This window comes from Danaus plexippus, chromosome 27, assembly GCF_018135715.1.
Source record: "Danaus plexippus chromosome 27, MEX_DaPlex, whole genome shotgun sequence".
NCBI classification, from domain to species: Eukaryota; Metazoa; Arthropoda; class Insecta; order Lepidoptera; family Nymphalidae; genus Danaus; species Danaus plexippus.
The window spans coordinates 3,624,569-3,649,213 of record NC_083555.1 but is presented as its reverse complement, the minus strand read 5'-3'; the positions used below and the strand labels follow the sequence as shown (position 1 = coordinate 3,649,213).

General features: G+C 30.0%; 1 protein-coding gene across 4 annotated transcripts in view; it reads right to left on the bottom strand.

Annotated features, from left to right (window-relative positions):
- Positions 1-24,645, bottom strand: part of LOC116775587 (serine/threonine-protein kinase MARK2-like) — an 85,700-nt gene that overhangs the window by 59,653 nt on the left and 1,402 nt on the right. For 3 of the 4 annotated variants that reach the window (XM_061524996.1, XM_061524995.1, XM_061524997.1), the window contains exon 1: positions 10,388-10,584. The exons of the other annotated variant lie outside the window; for it this stretch is intronic. The gene's annotated coding sequence lies outside the window, so the exon portion shown is untranslated. Of the gene's footprint in view, positions 1-10,387; positions 10,585-24,645 lie in introns of those variants that run through there. 4 annotated transcript variants of the gene reach the window in all.

Genomic DNA, 24,645 nt, shown 5'->3' with positions numbered 1-24,645 from the left:
ATATTTAGGTAATGTCATAGAATAATGGCTGTTAATTTCAGCAAAAATATCAAACGAATACATTAACAAAAAATTATTAATTTACAACTATAAAAATTGTCATTTAATAAAAATACATCGTTATATAAATATGAATCTAATAATTAAGATTTATATTATAGCTGGATCAATTAAAACTATACAAAAAGTCGAGGGTAGGAGGGATAAATAACTCTCAATGGCGTACTCTATAATGCTCAACAATATTTTATGGCGAGCCAACAAATAAACAGCTGCGCACATGAAAAAATACGCCCTTTTACGTTTTACAACCTCGGGAGGGAATTTTCCAGTGGCAGAGTTATTGTTACAAAAAAAATAATAACTTTATAATCTTAAAGCCATAATTCAATAAAGCGTTTTGTCTGAATTAGATTAATTCTGTTTGTTAAAACTGAAATATCATTCTCATTATAACAATATTTTATAGATCAATATTATCAATTAAAATTATCAACAAAATTTCAAAAAAACGACATCGACGTCAGAATCCCAAACGTCCCTATCCACTGACAGACGTGCTAACAAAGTACCCATTATATTATAATTACGATGAAATAATAATGAAACATATTTTTCATTAATAATGGAAATTTCCAAAAAAATTTCATATTCACATCAGCACATAAATCAAATACGCGAATAAAACGTAACATATTGTAATTCTGTTAGACAAGCCCGCGAGCGCGAGATCAAAACCTTATTTTGGCATTCAGTTACAGGAACCCCATTCATTATATGAGACTATATATTGAGTAAAATACTTAATACATAACAAATACATTTACTAACTCGTTAATATTATTATAAATGACTTGTAACATTTATACACTGTTCGTACAAATAATTTTGATCCGAATGGCAAAAAAAAATAATGTAAAATACAAACTATTGTCACGGTGGACGGATTGATTGCGAAAAAATCTACTGTTGAAACTTTCACAGAAACCACTAATGGTTTATAAAACTTTCACTTCATTTTTATACAAAAAAAAAATGCATAAAATAAACATGACATTTCTATAGTGCGAGCAGTTTCCTAAACTGATGTTAAATCAACGTAGCATAATTTTTACAATCGCCATTTCTAGTACCCTTAAGTCCGAGAAGCGGCCGCGAAAGCGAAACACTATAGTCGTAAATTATAAAGCATTCTGAAAGCTGAGGCGTTTGACTAACAACATCACGTTAAAAATTTATATGTATACAATTGTTGCCTGAACAGATATACTGCTATTACAACATACGCATAATAATTCCTATTACATTTAAATTCAATATATAATGTACATGTATATTAAACGCTTGATATATGACTAGTTATAGATATATATATTTTTTATTCTCTTTAAACAATTACATTTTCTAGTCACGATATAAAAACTTCTGACGTAACACAGCTAGCTAGCGTTTTGTATAAAGAAATTATATGAAACAAACGGTTTAAATCTAAACTATTAATAAATATAATCAGTAATAACAATATAGCTATATTCTTTGTCTTAACGTGTAAGTACGGAGGCTTAACCAGCACAAAGTGCTTGTATATCAACGATTTCTATTATAACGGAAGTGATATTTGCTAATGGCCGTAGTCCCGCATCGTTACTCACGAAACTACCGATTCGTTATCAACCGTAGTGGATTATTTGATAACTGTATCCCCTACCACTGGTTTTGCACCGACAAACTGAATAATGAGATTTAAACTTCTTTTATTTATAAACATTTATTCTTGTAAGTGGTAGAGCCTAGCTTTGGACAGTAACTACAGCAAAAACATGGGCTGGCTCGACCGGGAAATACAACCCTCTCACAGAAGATCGGCATGAAGTAGTCTTGTACGGCTGCGTTTCGTCCGATGAGTGAGAGAGCCGGTTGTCCTTTCCTTTTTCCCGCCCTTTCCTATCCCTCTTCCCCAAATAAGGGTGGCAACGCATCCGCAATTCCATGGGCAACGGTACTACCTCCATCAGGTAGTCCGTCTGCTCGTTAGCCCCCTTTGTCATAAAAAAAAATACAAAATTTGGCAGCATCGTGTGACAAAAATATTATTAATGAAAAATTTCAAAACTTCCAAGCTCATATTATCAACTATGCAAACTTAAACTGGTTGAAATCTTTCTCTTAATCCATTCATGTTACACGATAAGGCTATATTTACACCGTATTATATATTCAGCGTGAACACAACGACATGCATTTGGAGACTGAAATGATACAAGTCCTATAAATTTATTACAGATATTTTATGTCATAAGTACACATATGACACAATTGATCATACAGGATAATTATATATATACTTAAAGACAATAAATTAACTGATATATAGTTTGTAGATTACGAAAAATCTTGTATTGTTTCAATGTGTTAGTATATTATTTTATGTTTCTGTTTAGCAATAAGACGAAATAGTAATACATAAATCTGTGACATCTAAACAACTCATTATAAAAAGTTTTTCACATCTCAAATATAATTTTTCATTCATAACAAACGTCTTCGAAATGTTAGTCTAAATCAAAATTTACAAATACATGGGATAATAAATTTTAATAAATCTAACGACAGCACTGAATTACAATGCGTTGTAACATGGAACATGAACTGGCCTAATAAAGTATAACACAAACAGAGTCATGAGCCATTAGCGAGCTACGAGTAATCCGAGTTATTCCCAGAAGGTGAGATAAGATACAACATGACAATGGCCTCCACACTGTCACCTGCTGTCACAACACCGGAGGCTGATAAAAGTATGACAATACATCTCAACGTCCCGTAAACATGTTATTTATAATATATCTATAGATATAATTAAATAAATAGTGTCATTGTATTACTGAATTTTATTTAATATATAGAAAAATATTCATGCATTATACACCAACTAATACAGCAAGCAAGGTTTTAATTTATAAATATTTTAATGGGAAAAAACAGTTATTAATATAATAGCACATATGTTATACAGTGGGCGATTATCTGATATAAGATTACATCATCAATTATAGGACGTAATGCCATCAATTCAGGCAGTTTTCGGAACTAACATACAAACACATTACAATAAAAAACATATAGATATAGTTTAATAAATGAGTGACGAAATTGTCGTACTTATTATTTTGAAACAATCAGCTGTTTTATTTTATAGTTGTAGGAACAAAGGTCTTACAATTGAAAATGTATATACATATATACGTTTAAAAAAAATTAAATATTTTCGTTTGTAACCCATTCCATTGAGTGCATAGTAATTTGAATAGTGAATACTTATGTTATTCTCTTTTACAATAAACAATAATAATTAATTTAATATTTATTTATAATATAAATATTATATGAAAATCCCAAATAAAATACGACTCAAAAATTGTCTCCTAGACTATATCGAGTGTTCAATATTTACATTATTTCACGGTCAGGGCAAATAAATGCAGCATCTTAATATAAACAAATCACACAGACGTAACTTGTAACAAATACATATATTAATATACAAATAACATTGCGTACAGGAAAAATTAAATGTATGAGCAACTATGAAATAGAAAAACAAAACACAATTCTCAGAACAACGACGGAACTAAGATAGCAATTAGCTTCAAATAAGGCTACGAACGTACGAGCGACAAAAATATTATTGCAAAATCGACAGCGACCAAGACATCTTCACCAACGTCATGAATAAATTAGATGCGAACGCCTCGGACGTGACACGGCTTGTCGTCCGTGTGTGCTAACCCTAGATAAGCATAGCAGATGATTGCGCAGCATCCAATTAGAGTCACAGAGCCGGCTGTAGCCAGGGCTTTTATATTTTAATGACGGCCCGCTTTGAGAAACGTTACTGATATTTGAACCTCATTCGACGCCAGCTATTTCTCCTAGATGGCGTGAATTATAAAACTATGCTCTTTGATCTTGATTATAATTAAATACTCTAATTACTTATTGATTATTCTCTTTAAAGAACACACTAATCACTTGACAACAAATTAGACATGGCAAGTAGACAAAACGAAATGAATTTTCAATATAAAAACGTAGTATAATATTTTTTTTTAATACGAATTATGTCATCTACAATTGAAATTAATAAAAAAATATTTTTATCAAAAATCAATTATATTACTATACTGAACAATAAGATACGTACGTATAAATGACATAATTAGTAAATATATATCTCGTATACTTAGATTTATGAAAAAAAAGAACGATAAAAATACACATTTCATAGAAAAAAGCATTTAAATTTTCGAGCTTTATTATTCAATATTAGTTAATTAAAGTGTAAAAGATTTAGAAATAAAACAAAGAAATACAAGTAATTATTTTGTAATCTTTCAAAAGCAACTGCATTGAAAAAACGACTTACTCACTGACCGATGTCAAAGTTGAAACTTACGCAAACAGATTTAAGAGTAACTTGACATTTAATGTAAGAACAATATATATATATATATATATATATATATATAGTGCTATAAAAAAAATGAGGATAAGATCAATGACAAAAAATTAAATAGCGGAAAAATATCGCAAAAGCTGACTGTCGAGTGTCTTAAACGACTGGAAACTTAAAAATATCATAGTAATCTTCTCAAACGCTTATCGTATTGCTCGCGGCTATACTGTTAAGAATTAAAATTTTGTTTAGTCAAAATTACTTCAAAACTTGTGTGAATAAGATAAAGTTAGACAATGAATATATATATATATATATATATATAATTCTACTGGAAGTATGTACGTCACTAAACTCCTACACGGCTGGACCGATTTGGATGTTTATTTTCGTGTGCATTTCACCTGCGCCTCGGATAAATAAAATTCAAAAATCATCCCGGCAGATGGCGCTGCAGTCTTCATCCAGGTTATATTAAAAGCAAAAGCCATAATTAAATTTACTATACGTATTCTTTGAACATACTTTACACATATCTCTCTGAGACGCAGTCGACGGCAAAAACTAGTGTATATATTTATATACATATAACTTTGAATTAATACAAATGACCGCTCATATTAATATAGATCACGCCAAGTAACTTGTTTCATCATTAGAAAAATCGTGTACGCGAAGACTGTACTGTAATAGAAAAAAACTCGTTTGAAAAAACGACCTTGATCAGGACATTAATAATTTATAATACTTTTCGATTTCATTAAAATATATTCAAATTCGTATGATATATTCTGAAGGTCAGATGTATGAAAAAAAAACATTATATCCATGAGAATATCTTAAGATCGAAACTTACGCCTCTATGAAAAAATATATTAAACAATGCTTTTCGAATACAACGAGTTTTATATTATTTTATAACTAATGTTCCAGACGTTTCGGTTCCTTTACAGCAACCGCGATCACGGGCAGGCGTGATGTAAATGTCTGTCAATTAGTCTTTTTGTTTGTCGTAAACTCATAGATGACATCCGAAAACCTTGGTTACGTTTCAAATAAAACACGCGAATATCTTACAAATAAACATAAAAGTAATGTTATTTCTATTAGTACTGGAAGACTAAATATTCAATTTAGAAGCAAATCGAATCCTGAACGTATCTTCAGAGTAGTTTACCAAAGAAAAGCCGTGTCTGTGGTTGGATGGGTTTACTTGGGACGTTTGAATGACGAGAGGAATCTCGCCGGAGGCTGAGAAACCTCATCCCCTTACATTCTGGACGACTCACCGGCTAAATGGGATGTGTTCCAGATACACATCGCCATACAACCTTAGAGACGGCTTCATCTTGTATGTTTTACTATAACGGAACGAGTTTTGTCTCGATATATACATAGTATAATGAACCATAAAGAAAAAAATAATATCAAGCATACTTTACGTATAACGTAGAGTTACATATCTAACAGACACGTCACTAACAGCTGGCAATGTTTTAACAAACGTGAAGCCTCCTTACAAGACACATACACACACACCCACACAGACACACATTATATATTATTATAAATTATAAGTCAAAGGTGTATGTAGTGACGTCATCTCCTCGTGTCCTCGACAGATCACTCAACAGATGTCTGTGAAGAATGCAGATTCACTATGTAATATAAATCCTTACTAACGTCGAACGTAGGTTTAAGTGTATTTTGATGTTCTTTACTATTCCATGCAAAAACTGTTGTATCAATTTTAATGAAACTTTTAAATATTATAGATCATATCACAATAACAAGTATGCCATACTTTATCCCGATATTCCGTGCCGTTCAAGTCAGGACAGCATCACTATTATATATACTATGAAGTTGCTTGATATACATACATTTTCTGAGCAAATTCAGATTTAACCAAGTCGAGGGTACAACTAGTTGTGTTAAAGACAATACTCTGAATATTAATTATCAATGATTACTCTATATACTAAATAATATTTCCATAGTCAAACGGAAAGTATCCCATTAGTTAAGGATACTGGATTATCAAAGTGTTGAATGTAGAGCGAAACCTCTATCGATTGGTGATAAACTAATTAACGAGAGCAACTCAAATACAACACGAAACACCAACAACGTTACGTATTTACGTACAAAACTATTAAAAGTTTGATTTAACACACTAACCGAAACGAAAAACTAGAACCGCTGAATGTTTTACTAGTTTTAAAGAATCAAGTTAAATATTATATCTTAAAATATGTAGTAATTTGTATAATATATTCATATTATATTTGTTTCCTGGTCATGACTGATCAAAATATAAGTATTTATCACAATCGATCTAGTCTTTTATAATCTTTGACATGTCAACGAAATTCCTTAATCTTTTAAAGTATAAAATTCCTGTTATATAACTCAGTGGTGTCAATGTATCTCTTGTTATTATATAATTGGAGCATGTCACAGTTAAGATGCTGCGTGATTCATCTCATCCCACGCATCTCACACTAAACACTATTACTCGAACCAATTTAACTACGGAAGACAACATTACCAAATTTTAAAAATTTCACGAGTATTTAAAGAGCAAATATATTTCTGAAACGTGAGTAAGTAAATATATAAAACTGGTAGTTTTTATTAAATCTACCAAACAAGGATTCTTGGTATTTTTTAATACGAACAAATTGTCTCAATAACAAACGAGACATAAAAAATTTACTACATCAATGCGTACAAACGGAACATACATACAACATAATGTATGAATCACGCTGTTAATAAGGAAAGTCGAACTAGAAATATCTGTAAGAAACTACTAACAGCACTAATTTCACACATAAAGCACCGACCACATGTTACAATGTATGAAACATACGAACAACATCCTGCTGTACTCCGACATTTCCCAGTGGAGTTAGGAACTTATTATATTTGTAAAAAAAAAATAATTTTGATGTATATAGGGTTCAAAATCCCGATGTAATTTCAAGAATAGTATTGTATACTATAAAATAATTTCATATTATCCGGATATAGGAAAATCAAAGTTTATGGTGAAGGAATTTCATAGTTGTTGATTGAATATAACTTTTTTAATATACTGTCATATATATTACACAGAAGACAAAAATAACCGTGTACACTACATTGGCATCCAATGTTAAGATATTAGCCTCACATAACTGTTGCTATTTCCGGTTGGCTCTTGGCTATCAGTTTGTCACAAATAATTAATAAGCCACAAAAAATATCTTATCTATACCGCTTTCTCATACACAAGCCTCGTAACTTATTGTTTAAGTTTCCCGCTAACCTGTGTTATAAGTTTCAATAAAACCTATGACCACTTTCATATTTCAAGTATAAAGAATTACTATTTTCTTAACGACCATTTTCACGCGACTCCGCTCTTCAATGCAGATATACTTTTGTTATAAATAAAAAAACTGGCTTCAATCACCCGCGACAAGTAAAAAAAACTCATCAAGCGATAACATCCATCCGTTATGCTAAACGGATTTTACGGACAAACAAAAACTATTTACTTTCTCCAAAAAAAAAAAAAAAATATATATATATATATATATATAAAATACAATCATTTAATCAATTTAATATCCTCGCTATAGTAAATAAAGGAAGCCTTTTATATCCAATGGCCCAGATGTTAAAACTATATTTTTTTGCAAATGTATAGAAATGTTCATTGTATCTCATTGTAAGTGAATGTAAATTCTTATGAGAAATAAAGTTCTTCATACCTTAAAAAATACAACCTAAACTGTTAGTTACAAATTACCTTTAAGCACTACAATAACAAATTAAATCTAATATTATTCTAACCAACGCCCTCAACGTAAGTTACACATACATATGTAGATTACTTATAACGTACTAATGTTACTAAATAACAAGTAAGTAACTAAAACTTGCTTATATTTATTCATTATTACAAATCAATATATATATATATTATAATACAAAAAAACATTTTCAACTGAATTGGGCAATAAAATCTAAGACTCCTCATGATTGTTTATGACTCCTCCTCCTGAGTCATAAACAAGGTAATTAGTTAAAGAATTTAATTATACCGAGCAATAAAACTACCATAACCGATAAATGTGCTGTCATACTGGCATATTTGAGACGGACGTTTTTAAGGACGGGTGTGATTTAAGATATGAAAAAAAACCACCGCGCGTACAATAAGCTGGTGTGACGATGCCAGATATATAAGACAATATCATTCACATATGATCTCAGATCGGTTAAATATTTCTAATATATATAGATGTTCAGACATCAATCAGAACATTTCAAACTGTGAAAATCTCGTTTTACTATGTACACACACACAGACACACACGCACACACACACATATATACATCAATGCACCTTCAGTACCAACTTATAACAATAGTCATTTCTTTAAATAAAAAAACTTGAAATGTAAGAGTAATTTTAGACGACAATAAAAAATTTTTGAGTAATAATAAAATCTATTCATTAGTGTGTCTTCGTGAAGCTGTATGCTGTGGATCCTAATCATTTTATTTATAAAGCATTCATATTACAAATTAAAAAACTAACATTAATATGTATATATAGTGTATGGTATTCAAGATGGCGAGTGGATGCGTGGCACGGGCGTTGTTTTGAATGCTATATGAGTTAGAATATCTATCGTCCTATTATGGTGCGACAGCATAGGCGACGGTGTACGTGGAACCGCTGGTTGGTGACCAGGTACCGATGAATGTGATGACTTCGATGAGTACGATGAGGAATATTAAGACGAAACATAAACATTGACATCCAATCCGTACTGCATGTTTGAAAAAAAGAGTTTTTACGAGTAATTGAATATTCATAATAATCGTGATTCTCGATAATTAATTTAAACGTGTCCAGTGTTGCCATTCGTAACTTCTATGTACGTGTACGTAACACATTATCTTTATATTTTTAAGTACAATACGTATTATTCTATATAACAAGACCGTAGGTAAACTAGTATACTCTTCAACGACGTTAATAAATTTGTAGCTTCATAAATGTCAGTTATATCTAAAGTTCATGAATGAAAAAACAATATGACAGATTATATATTTTTATACATTTGTTAATATGGCGTTAAAACTGACTTCATAATGAACACGACCCGAGTCCGAATACGACATCCGATTACACTACAAACTATACGAATTGATTGTGATACCTAATTAAATATTAAAAAAAAAAATATTAAAAATATTGTTTTGTAAATTGAATAATTATGTATAAACTAAAATATCATCAAATTAGACGCTTCTCGTTTAATAACGCTGTGAATGAAGTGACACTCCGTTATATTAATAAATTGATTAAAAATATACATACGAAATCTACTCAAATTTTACATTTAATAAAGTATTTATTTATTTTAAGAACGACGTATGTAAATCTCGACTTCTAAGAAACTTAAAGCATGTCGAGTCAAAGATATGCTTCCTGAGAACTATTTAGTAAACATACCGATCTACAATACACGTGCAACATAAGATTCTGTTGCATTAAAATAATTGTTATTCATTATAAATACATATATATATAAATTACACATAATTTTCCGAGATAAAAATATATCACGTGTGATCTCCAGCAGCCAAAGAAACGGACGTCGAAAGATAACACAAGGAAAAATACTACGACTGATACATTTAAATTTTATGAACAGCAAACAGAATTAAGACGTTTTGAACTGAAAAAATTTAAATACGATTATTGTTATATTAAAAACCTATATCATGACTCAATTTCAACGGAATGTCAAACACAAAAAATATATATAAAGAATTTTTGATATAAAAATACAATCAAAAATACGAAAAAATCAAAAGCGAACCGGTCCGACACTATCCGCTTAACATTATCATTGCAATACGAACCGTCCTAATTTAACTGATGTATGATTATAATATGATAACCCTCCGGTGGACTGGTCTTCACTAAGACCGGCTGAGGGTGCACTTTACACACAGCACAGGGCACGTTAAACACCGAACACAGCACAGAAACTATGAGCACAGATCGGCACAGAACAACACTGCACATGTGCTATGGTCGACTGGCGACTTACGACTGAGGCTAGGTCTACCAACGCTGATGCCACGCCCAGCTTGTTTTGATTTATTTTGGTTGTACACTTATAATACACATATCTATGTACGTTTGTATATAGTCAGCTGATTTTTATTTAATATTTAAATACAATTACAATATTAAATCTATATATTTTTTAATTATCCTTATAATATAACCACTGGTTACAGAATACAGATTTAATCTTTATCCCAACAAGCAGATAATATGTTAATTAGTAAATAACAAAATAATTAAAATTTTACGAACGCTCGACGTTCAACGGCATGACATAATTTATACAGAAAATTAATTTCATATAATAATAAGAAGCCTTTATGAAAATCTAATCAGAACAGAGATTAATTTGAAGGTTTGTGAAAATTAAAAATTTATCTTTGTATTAAAAGACACACACATATATATATATAAGTAAAAATTTGATTACTCCTAAAAGTTACGTAACAAAATTAAAAAATAAATCTAGAAAGAAATATATATTTCATCTGCAAAAATGACACAGATAATTTAACACGTAATTATATATATATCAATAAATATTATATTATATTATAATCATTAAACAGGTAATCATAAAACAGTCTCAGAACAAATCCGTGGACATTACAGATATAACTACGGACTGAATGGCTCACGTCTAGTTTTCTATAACGCTCCAGGATTAAAACAACAAAAAAGACAAAGAAAAGGGGGTTTTAAGTCCCATAAATAATGTCCGAGGCGGCGCAGTCAGACGGCGGACCGCGTTACTGAAAATGAAAATCCTTTTCCTGATTCCGCAGACGCGGCATGAACGAGATTATTCAAAGTTCGGTACGAATTGTAAATTATTTTATATCTTTATATCAAATTAATACAAGAATTTATGTTTTAAATATATTTTTGTTATTCCGCTATCAAACAACTTAATTGTTTATATATATAAGATGTACGATTAGCAAAAAAAATATTATGTAAACACAGACATTCCGATGGCTTGCTACAAACAGGGCTATTAGTATATATCGTATTTAAATGTAATGGAAAACAACGAAACTGGAAGTATTTAGTTTAGCTGTTGAACTTCGTTTTTAGAGTATATATACAAGTATAATTTATATTCCTATATGAATATAGACAGATCGAATTCATTAGCCCATGTTTACATATATATACATATATATGTATATATCCAGTACATTGATTAGGTAACTAGCGTTGTGCTGGAAGATCGGTCAGGGTCTTACCAGGTCTTCAGTCAGACTAAATTTATTTGTTACTCCACTAAGAGAAGTCTACTTGTCAGTAGACCATGACATATTTATCATAAAAAAAAATTTATATAAACATAACACAAATATTTTTTTTACATATTATTTATAGTAACACAATCATTTAGTTCCTATTCATGTAAAAATATTTTTATCCCATACATCTGTTTCAATGATCAAATAATACCTTATAAACCTGATGCTTAAATTAGTCTCAGAATGTTTAATACGTTGAGAAACTCGACACTGGAATTGTAGGACACTAACGCAACGAATTGACTAACGTTTGATTTAAAATTATTACAGCATACCTATACACTCGTATAAACTATTATATATATGGAATTATTATTACTAAAATAGTATTATTTGACTCGCACTATACATATATTTAACTATATTTATATAACTGAACATTCGAGCAAGATTTTAAAAGCAATTATCATCAGCATATCTTGCAAAAGGTTGTTAAGCAACAAGTTATTCAAGGTAGAAGAAGCTCTTAGCAACAATGTCTACATAAATGTTACTTAATATATATAAATCTCAAGACATTCGCGTTCCCCGACAAAACACTCGAGTTGTTTTAATTAAATTATAATTAAGAATAAATACGACACATTAAAGGCAATGTCTATATATATGTAGAGATATTGACGTATGTCGTTTAAATTTAATATTCTAATTTAAACCATATATTAAATTTAAAATTAAATAGTAAATATGAATCTGACATAAACAGAGATGTATATATAATCACTACACTATCATTGCTATGTTAAGGTAGCGCACAAATGGGAGCGGAGCGGATATGATATTGGCAGAAGGGACAACTAACCGATTGTCTCGCAATATATATATATATATATATATATATATATTTGTAAGATTTTTTTTTCCAAAGCGTGTGAAATGATATATAATCATGTATTGAAATGTTCTATAACTCATCATCAAAGTCTCAGTACTCTGATGTGTCAAAAATTGTTACGCAGGCTCCTATCCAATGAGATCCCTACCTTACCTCACGTTTGTCAAGGCCGCCTGCCGGACACTTCAATCATATGCCGACCGTCCCATTGAGGATATATGTATATCTGAACACTTACGAGACAAACACACACACGACCACATCTGATAACACCGAGAAACTATACGTATACAATATATTATATAGGTATATAAATATCATTCATTAAGTTATTGTATAGTATTTTTCTGAGACATCTTATAACTAATAATTTAAACCGAATCGAAACGAACCGTAACCAATTAAATAGTCAAATATCGAGGATCCCAGTTAATTCTGATCACGTACATTATAACGTTTTCATCAAAACATGCATACATTTTAACTATTAAAATATAAATATGAAATTAAAAAAAATAATCCCGTATAAGCCTTCATCAAAAATTTGTATGACAGAATAAAAAAAACAAAATGTATTAGACCTCCTTAGTAATTAATATATAAAAAAAATTATATACAAATATAAATTATCATAAGAAAATACGTTTGACATTTATGTATCATATATTAAAAAGAAAACGAATATAATATAGGGTTTGTCAGAATCTACGATAAAAAAAACCATCTTAATCTATCATCTGACAATAGAGCAGACATCTTAATGCAATGAGATCCGACACTTTCGCGTGTAATCGTTTAAATGAAACTAATATTTTCGGATGTAATACGCGTTTATTTTTATCTCAACTACATACTCCCGACGCGACGTTTTGGTCAGGTACTTTGCAGCAACCGTGATCACGAGCAGACGAGCTGAAAATTTCTAGTTAAAAAAATAAAAAACGGTTAGTGGATCCGAATATATTGTTTCTATTTAAATCCTAACACAGCTTCCTTGATGCTCATCTCGGTTGTGTTATCTAATATTATATATATATATAATTAAAATTTAAATAAATAATAACGTGTCATACGAGAACGTAGTTCAAACAAAATATGACAAGTTAGCTGATGTTAACGAGAATTTAATTCTTTGAAACAAATCAAGTGAATCGGGACAAAGTTTTTCAAACACGAGACGAGAGAGTTTTTTTATGAGTTACGTAATTAAGGAAATTCAAGGAATTTTTGTCCCCATTAAAACGCTTGGATCCCACTCAATTACTAACGAGATATTAAATAATACTGACATGGCATCATAAATTAATTTAAATATGTATTAAAATACGTTAATAATTAAAAAATCATACTTATTTTTTATTTAATTATATTCGCTTGCATTATTATCTAAATAGCACGCAAAAAGAATAACCCTTTATGCCTTTTATAAATTAATAGATTTATTAAATTAACGGTTAAGGATATAAAAAATATTTAAATCTCAGGAATACAAAAAAAAATCCTTGTAAATTATAAAAAATAATTTCATAATGCCTAATAAAAAAAGCACATTATTTGTTACTTAGAAAATGTATAATCGTAAAATACTTTCATGTTAAAAATCTCAATTCCGACGAGCGAAAATTACCATTTATAAATACGAAATACTTTAAAGCAGATAATAATCAACGTACATTGAAATGACTGAGTGGTGTGAAATAAATATATAAACACGTACGTAACAACTCAAGTTTAAAATCTGGCTCCCGAATAATAGGTACATTTAATCCTGGGAACGGAACAGTTTAAATTTAAAATCGTTTATAAATAATAAGGCAACAGTCAACATCAAACGGTAACGGTCATTATTGATATGTCACCTTGACACGCAACTCCCGCGCTATCATCCAATTGAAGGAAACAAGATGGCCGCGCGTCGGCTCGACAATAATCCCAGTGACAGATAATTTGCGGCTCGGATTTGGTATTAGCATACGGCATGCGCTATAATGTAATGAATTTACAATCTGTTTACGTTACATATGAAATTCAAAAAAAAAAAACTTGTTTCTTATCTGTGGAAGGTCCATAGATAATAAAAAACAAGACCTGAGAATAGTGATTTGAACATAAATATCTAGCACATGAGTCGATGGTATGATATAACGAAAACAAAGAATATCATAAAGGAAACAATAAGCAAGTTATATATGTATATAAGAACAAGAGCCGTCATTGTGTAACAATGATAATAGTACAAGCGATACTGGTAACATTGAAAACATATCTTAGTCAACATACTAGATAGCTAAACAAACATAACTATCGCCAAATACAATCAATATGTGAACGCTCAAGATAAAATAGAATCAATAAGCATCAACCGGGCGTACTACTGGCGCCATCTATTATTCAGTAGCGCAATTGCTTGATAGCATCGAAGCTAGCTCGGTCGTAGAACGTAGTGTATTTTTACGACACTAGAGAGCGCTAATAACAATAAAGTGGTACGGTACTGTAAATAAACATTACTTACGTTGTATAAAGTCGTAGCCGTAGTCGTATTCCAAATCGCGTTTAAAGAAAATATTTTTTTTAAACACGATTTAGAAGATTTTTTAACCTCCGAGCATTTAAAATATATAAAAAAATTTAATATTTCAGACGTTTGAATTCAATATCGATTTATTGAGGTTTAAAACGTCACTGGTGAAAAATGATTTACCTGTGATATACTTAAAATTGATCCAAGTTGGGTAATTTAAATGTACCAATACTTAATTTTGAGGTCATTCATACAGCCTCTCCTTAGTCGATCATAGCTGGTTAACACGGTCATCTGTATAAGGAGATCGCCATTGATGCAGAAAAATAAAATTTAAGTAATGAATACTAAGCATACAGCCAACATTGACCCAAAAGAGGTATGATAATTATTACCGACAATTCCCTAACGAAATTTTTATGTTCATTATCGTTTCTTATATCTATAGGAATGTTTAAGATAAATACCACGAAATATAGAGAATAATATTTCTAAAAAAATCAACAGTTTCTATGAGTATGCTTCTTAGGAAAACAAACTAGTAAAACGAATCTAATAAAATTTTACGTGCTCACAGCTAACACAATTTTTTTATTCAAACATCCCGAGGGATAACGGTATCCTAATAAAGTGTAGTATAAAATGTAATACTTAAGAGAATATATATTAATACTACTAGAGAGATATCAATTATATATATATATATATACAATAGGCTTGTAACGAATATTCGCTCACTATACGATATTCGGCCTGTCCGGCCGCTTATATTATATTCGGCCGAATATATTACGTGTTTATATATTGAAACAACATCTTCCAACCATATAGGTGACACAGACAATAGCAACTGATAGTATCGCATAACGCAGGCCGCAGACCAGCACGTGAAGCTCGATCGAGCGACACACCGATACATTACGTTACACGGATCGTTAACCCCGCTACTTACAGAACTTGAGGTAGCAGCTGGTGACGTCACTACCGGCGGCTGGTGACGTCATCACATATGATCATGTCCCGATAGTGGGCGTAATGAAGCATTTCGGGGAATCCGATGTGTCCTAGTCGGAGACTACATATGTATAAGTCCTATATAAAATGAATATCATTCGAGTTTTTATATTATCTCTATAGATAATATGGAATCGTTTAACATCGTAATTTTCAGGACAATGTTTTCCTACGACACAAAATATTTTTAGGGGTCTGTAGAACTTGTGACAAAAATACTTTTGAAATTATCACAGCCTATTCCAAACAAACAAACATTATATATTCTAAGTTGTAATGCTTCCATCAAAATATATAAAACATATATTACTTTCGATATTTCGTACAGCGCATTCAACGTATTATCAAGTCGAAGATAAATGAAAATTCTCTAGAAAATTCATTTTGAATGAAGAAAATAAAATCTTGTCGGACTCTTCTTAGCTAGATTTTTGTGTTTTACAAATTTAACACAGACACCCAAATCACTCTATACTCTACAGTAACCATCGATATGGGTAAGGTGATTAAAAAAGTTTAATTGTATTGGAAACATTTATAAATATAAAATATTGTCTGTTTGTAATATTAAAAGATTTCCAATTTTTGTAAGCATAACATCAATATAGTATATATATGTATTTAACAAATTCTGCCTGACTGTTTGGTTCTGGGTGACCTTTCAAACGGCTGTGTCGGTTATGACGGAATTCACTGGTAGATATAGCATAAACTATAGAAACTTGTTCAGCTTCAGTTCCAGAAACATAATTTATTATTTATTGCTATAAATTAAAAGTATCTGGCGATGTAGTTGTCTTGATATACAAATAAACTTATTATTATAAATAATTAATTATATATATGTTGTATATAATCTGTGATGGCAACGCTCGTGTGTTTCCGCCAGTACTCGGCTGTCTCCGTGACGTCGCATGCCGCGAGCGCGTTGTGACTAACGCCTTTGCAACGTGTTCGGCGTCTCTGGATCCGTTATAGTTAAATGATTCAAATACATAAACCTGCATCCACAGGCTGTTATCAGATAAATATTAATATCAAAAATATTGAATATTATTCTTAGATAAATATTTGCAATACTACTAATAGTTCCGTTGTTATTTGTGAACGAAATAAAAAAAAAACACATGTCACGTGACGTAGAACATTTTATCGTGGAATCAATCGTTCGTAAAGGATGCCTTACTTCATTAAATTGATAAACCTCCTCCTTTCTGAAGTCGGTTAAAAAGAGATAGCACTCTTAAACTGCTGGACCGACATTAACCAAACATAGCCATGAATCACCAATGTAAGGAAAGCGACTTCCAAATAAATAAAATCGCATCGAAATTGGTCCCTGCATTCAAGGGTTACGATACCACAGACATACACAGAGACATCGACGCGGACGGCAGACTTATAACACTCTAATGATTATTTATCATTTACGTGAAACCTACAGTAATCACATATTGAGATGCGCAAGGACATAGCTAGCTCCTTACCATAAGTTCTAGTGTATGATTAATATTTAATAGTATTCCTTTGAAATGATAAAAAAATCGAGCTGAAACATACGTGTATATTAAAATAATGATAATATTATAACTGGCTCCAATTACGACGGACGAGTTATTGAAAGACCATATAATTACAAAACATGTAGTTATTTGTGTATACAGAGAAGGCCCAGGAATCGAACCCGGGACAGGACTGGCATATCCGAAATAAATAAATCTTTGATAATATTATAACCTAGTGCGTGTGTGTGTGTGTGTATTATTAGGACCGGAAGCCGATGACATTGATGACGTCAGCAGTGCACCGTTGGCAGACGGCCACGGAGACACACGCTGACTGAATACAACATTAGAAAAAATACTTCAAATATACACATACGCACAAATATATATATATTGTGTGTGGATGTATGTGTATAAAATAAATCAGTATTCGTTACACAGTGCATAATTCAATTACTGTGTTCCCAATGAACTAACTATATTAATAATTTAATATTTTCATATACATATATATATATATGGCCGTAAAATTCTCTATCATAATATAATATACTGTATAAGTATCAGAATACTTTGTAATATAGCCTGGTAGGCGTACCTTTATATCTTTGAAGTAGTCACGTATCGTCCTGCAACTGGTGACTGGTAATTGTTATTGCCTTAAAACATACTATTTTCCATAGTCAATACCAATTCGGTACATTGATGACGGCTATAAATTAACAAGAAATAAAATTTAGGTATATGGCTTTTTACATATTTTGTAATGAAATATCTTGTTTTTATTAAATAAATTAAATCAATCATTAGTTGGATGTTTTGGTAATTACAGGATCTCATTAAAAGTAAGAAATACATACCAATATATACCTAAAAGTTTAAAAAAATATTATAACAAAGTAATATGATATATGTAATATCTTATATACATATATGAAAAGGTGTTTCCTACGCAGATATGATGCAGCATCCTAACGCGCGGCGTCGGGATTCATCTCGCGTCGTAAACTTGACCCGAGTGAGTCACACTATAAAGATCATGTCATCACAACTAAGTACGAGCTCGCATCTAACACGACACGGACAGTACAGACGTTCACCGTGAACCAATAACAAGAGTAATATTCAAATCTCAACTAATTCCAACCAAAGTTTTAACGTAATAATTATAAGTCATTAAACGCTTAGAAATTAAATTTATATTAAGGAGTAATTTGAGTAAATGAATAATTTTTAAAATAATATATTGCCTACACAATCCCCATATATATTTTCATTTGACCTTTCACTCTTATTCCAAGTAGCACTTTCACACTACACACGTAACGTTTGCCAGTTTCTCACTCAATGACCTACGTGAATACTGTAATGTGACAGGATTTATCAATGACAAACTGTTAACGATCCGTATGGTAGTGACGATTCGAACCTATACTAAGCGTACAGATTCATCCAAACTCGTACATGTATTAATTTAAAAAGTAAACATAAAAATAATATTATATTGATTCAAATAATGCTTAAATTATTTTATACGATGGGAATGTACAGCTCCTTAACGTGGTTTTGCTCACAATTTTTTTTTTTAAATATATACCTTAAATATACTTGTTGACTAACAAACAGTTATGCTTTAAAATTTAAATCATTAACAATATAATGCGGATACTTAGAATGTATTTTTTTTATATATAATGGATTTTATTTTAATTAATTTTTAATTTAAAATTCATTAGAGCTAGTAATTTAATATAAGAATTTGCTAATAACTTTATATTATACATATATATCTTAGACTGAGTCGAATCAATCGTATTTTACATATTTTTAATATATATATTGTTAATATCTCGTTGAACTTGAGATTCACTCTGAGAGAATATGATCTATCGTTGTACAGCTTCACAGCAGAACACACATACAGCATTATATATATAACATGTGACGTAACGTGAACGTAGTGATACGGAATTGATCCGTGTGTGTGTGTTTGTACATAAATAGGTAGTAACATATTCCCAATTTAATTGAATACTAGGAATATATACATATACATTATAAAAGTAGTATATGTATAAATATTTACTGAGGAAGGGTAGAAAATGTTAATATAAAATAAAATATTTACGATACAAGTGTTAATATTATAAAGAAATATGATACAATAGTAGTTAAGAAATGGTGTTTAGCGTTAGAAGGGCCGGAGTTATTGCGTCAGTAGACGTAAAAAAATGAGAGCATTACAGACGTAATATTTGCGAGAAATATTAATAATGACGAATTCCTATTGTAAACTATATATTCAAAAATTGATTAATTTTAATTATACAAATCAAGTAGCTAGATATATATATAATATATAACTATTTACAGCACGTCTAGGACTTCTAATGTGACCTAAGAAACTATTAGTCATTACTTAGAATGCCTTCCGACGCACAGTGGTAAGTTGATAATTATACCTATTTCTGTGATACAATATATATATATATATATATAATATAAAAATCTATTAATTCTGTAAATACATCTCTATAAAGGGGTGGATTAAGAATGTTTAAGTACATATGGAAGTAGGGTACTAAAGTTTACCAAATCTCATAGACATCATTAATTCACGATCACAAGGTTACATATAAATGAAATTATATATATATATATATATCTGTGTGTGTAAATGTGTATGTATGTTTTAGAAAGCGCTGCCCATATCAATTCAAGTTCATGGTGTTGTTCCTACTATCACCTCCTGTTACGGTGTTGACACATCACACAACTGGTAACACATCCACCCTTTCACCACGTATCCAATGACGTTTCAATCATATATATATATCAATCAAAACTACGTTACACTACACATGAAACGTACAATTTTATACAAAATGCGAATACTAGATCAATATCCCGTTGATACTTTCTCGGATAGATAAATACGTTAAATAACAATATATATATACACATACACAACTTATTATTTTAATCAATATTAATTAAAATAAATATTATATTATTCATAGACGTCTCTCTTTTTTTACACCAGTAGGTCAGATTTAGTTCGTGTGAAGCCAGCGACACATCATTCGGACAGTTAACCTGGTACAGAAATCTAACTCGTTCTTTACACCGGAGGTGGATTTATATGAAAAAATCCTTGCCGAATATTCACATAACTATAACAATTCAGAACTAGGTGATTAATGCAAATAACTTTACTATGGGCTTATTAAAATCATTCTATATTTGTTAACTATGTTAATTTCGTACGAAAATAAATATGTTGGTCATAACTTACTTACACATTTTCATATATATAATATATATTAAGGTAAGTAGCTTCTAAGATATTATGTATTCAGTAGAAACGTCCCAAGTTATTGAACGGGAAAACTAATACATTTTATTTTTATATATAGATTTATTGGACGTTTCGATTAATTTACAGCAAATGATCACGTGAAGACGAGATGAAAGTGTCCGACAGCTGTGTCCTATTAATATTATATTAGTTTCATTCAAGTTATAAAAATTTATATATATAGTATATTTTTTCTTCTTTTATAATACTAATAAAACATATTTATATTTCCAAACATAATGTATATAACTGGTACGGTCGTCATTTTAAAAAGGATAGATATTTAAGTACACTTAAAATCACTAACAACAAATAATATCCCAATAATTTATTACAAGAATGAACTATTTATATGAAAAAAATTTATTGTTATATTTTCTTATTCGGCAAGGTCAATGACCCAAAACGAATGACCGAAAATAAATTTATATCCAAAACGTAATAACGTTTCGAATAACATAGATCGTAATAAAAATAAAAGGAAACTAATCTTTTGAGGAAATAGATAAATTATTAGGTTCACGTTTTGTTAATATTCCGTCAATAATGTTAAGAGATATTTTTGTAAAATATTTAATACAAATCTTCTCACGGACGTCTATCATCCTGGAATACTGATGATGCGATACGGAATCCTTCTTCATGAGAACAGCAAAGGACTCACTATATACAGTATGTAGTAGTCTTGAAGTCAAGAAGTAAATAGCGCATCACTGTGATAAAAGGCACCTACTATATTCTACAGCTCCACAACTTAGTATCAGGTTAAATGATAGTCCATCGACCAGTTCATATAAAAAATATCACACCCTTATAACGAGACATAATAAACATATATTTTAATGGAAAATAAGTTTTTTCTAATATTAGTTTTTATTTTTTATATCTACATAATCCTGAAGTTTAAGTTCCTTTACAGCAAACCTGATCAAGGGCAGGTCAGATGATAATGTTTGTCAGTACGTCCTGTTATATTTTTTAAAGTAGGTCAAACATAATATAAACCTATGTGTTAAAAACTAAGTGTATATAACCTAAAGTTATGATAATCCTGCGAGCCCCACAGACACACGTCCCAGGATCGACGTGCTACGTTCTACGTTCTAATTTATATAAAAATATGAAAAAGGTTAGACAAATTTCCATATTAAAATACCATTGTCACATATTTGTTGTTAATGACTTAGGTAATAATCGCAAAAATAATACATTTATATTTTTTTTCCTCTATATAACATTTTAAGACCAACGTATGACGTAACTGGTGTTAATTAAAATATCAAAATCATAATATAATTAGTAGACAAAATATACCAATATCTATTGATAGACGCGTTTGAAATATTGTACAGTGTTGAATGATTGGATTTTCTCATGTATTCAGGAGATTTGAAACCTCGATAAAGTAATTTGACAAGACAGTCTGAACGAATAAAATTTAACTAGTCTAGACTATAACTGAATTTAATTAAAGAAAAAATACCTACTTTTTATTTACACCTTATCGAGTTATGAACCAAAAATGCCTTACGTAATTTTGAAAGACCTAAATTCTTCGATATTAACCAAACATCGTATGAGAAACACCTAAACGATATTGGCTTGAAAATGACAAAAAACGGCATGCCTTTGATAGTTACGATGACACAGACATCGACGACAAACTCAAAACATTAATCTAAACTCAATCGCAAACTTACGAAATCGTTCCATGAAACCTTATTTTGAACATATTTTTTTTTTAATACAAAAATTAAAGCCATTCTCGGCATGTTGTTCTGTTTTCAGTGTACCTTGTTTGTATCTATTATTAGACCGGGTTCAACACACTCGAGATAAACGTTTCGCCATTTGTTTTCATAAAAGAAATCCCTTACCGACGAGGACCATTCTATTTTCAAATCGATTCCTTTATTTATACGTTCGTAAATATCTCCGTTTTTCTTACAACATCATTCAGCTTAGCTGGATTTTTTTGTTACCCTGGCTGGTTGTAATTTTATATTTTTTTTTCATTTCATAATCACAAGTCTTATCCTTTCAGCCGATCTAAAACAATCACAGTCTAGTGACTTCTTACGCAGTTCTCCTCAACACGTTAATTTTAGCTCTTGCAACATGACATAACCAAGTACATATAAATTATGAAACGGCAAAGTCTTCCGAAAACTTTCGTATTCACAATATTTTTATAAATAAAACGTCTCTAACGAGTTTATTTTCGAATACGCCATAAAATAGAGAGAGTTATGAATCGGTACACGTTATTTATAAAACATTTTATTATACTAACAAATAAAACAATTATGTTGTTTCTTAGATGAAAACAAAAATAGAAAGAGATTTTAATGTTATTTGTAAATATTATTACGATATTAATATGTAAAAAAATTATAATCATAGAATGAATTTCACACACTCTTTTGTATTCACCATTGATATGATTTCAGACAATTCATCGACACAGTTTGGACACAAGAAACAGAAAAAAAACACACTCAAATAGACACATATGCGACATAGTTACATTTTAACAATACACATTTGAAACAGCTGGAAGCTTTAAGAATAAAAACTTGTAGAAAACCTGGCTGGTTATAAATTGATAAAACAAATTGAAAAAAAAAAAATTTTTTCATATACCATCAATATATATAAAACCTCTTTTTAAATTTTTACATATAGTAATTTTAACTTTTCCTTATATCGTCCCTCTCCCTATAATATTATACAATATATATATATATATATATATATGAATGATGTAACGGTGACTCATACGATACTAAGCCAGTTCTTTAAATGTTCACAACATGCCAGTACACACCTATGGTAATGACATAATGACATGTTAATGATATGTTAATGACGGACACATTTTGTCTTTTTTTCTCCACATTTCATATATCCAAATGCCATCATTTTCATATTATAATCTATTTAACCTGTATACCGAGTAATGAATAATAAATTTTAGTATTTGCACTAAGGAAATATGTTTTAACATTATACTTTCATTATAATAATCCTTGATCAAACAACATTGATTAATTACAATAACGTATTGTCACATATGACACACAAAATTTCAATATTTATATATAAAAATACAAAGCCCACACCTACTTTGATTGTTTAATTTTATGACATGTAATTTGATACAAAAAACAGGACAGTGTGGAGTTTTTATATTTTATTGGCTGAATATTTTAAATATATTCATTGGCAGTTTATCGTAAACTTTTGCTCTCCAATGAAAAGGATATAGAAAAAAATGTATTCAAAATAAAATAAAATATATTTATTTATTAATGGAAATACTAATAATAAATGTAATTATTATCAACATCATATTATCAAAATATATTGATTTCTGTTTATATTAAATACTTTAAAATCCATTTCAATAATGATATTTTAACTATTATAAATATTTAAAATTATTAATTTTCCCTTTTGTCTAACATATATAATTCTCACCTATTAATGTACATATTGATATTTATTTATTAACAAATATTG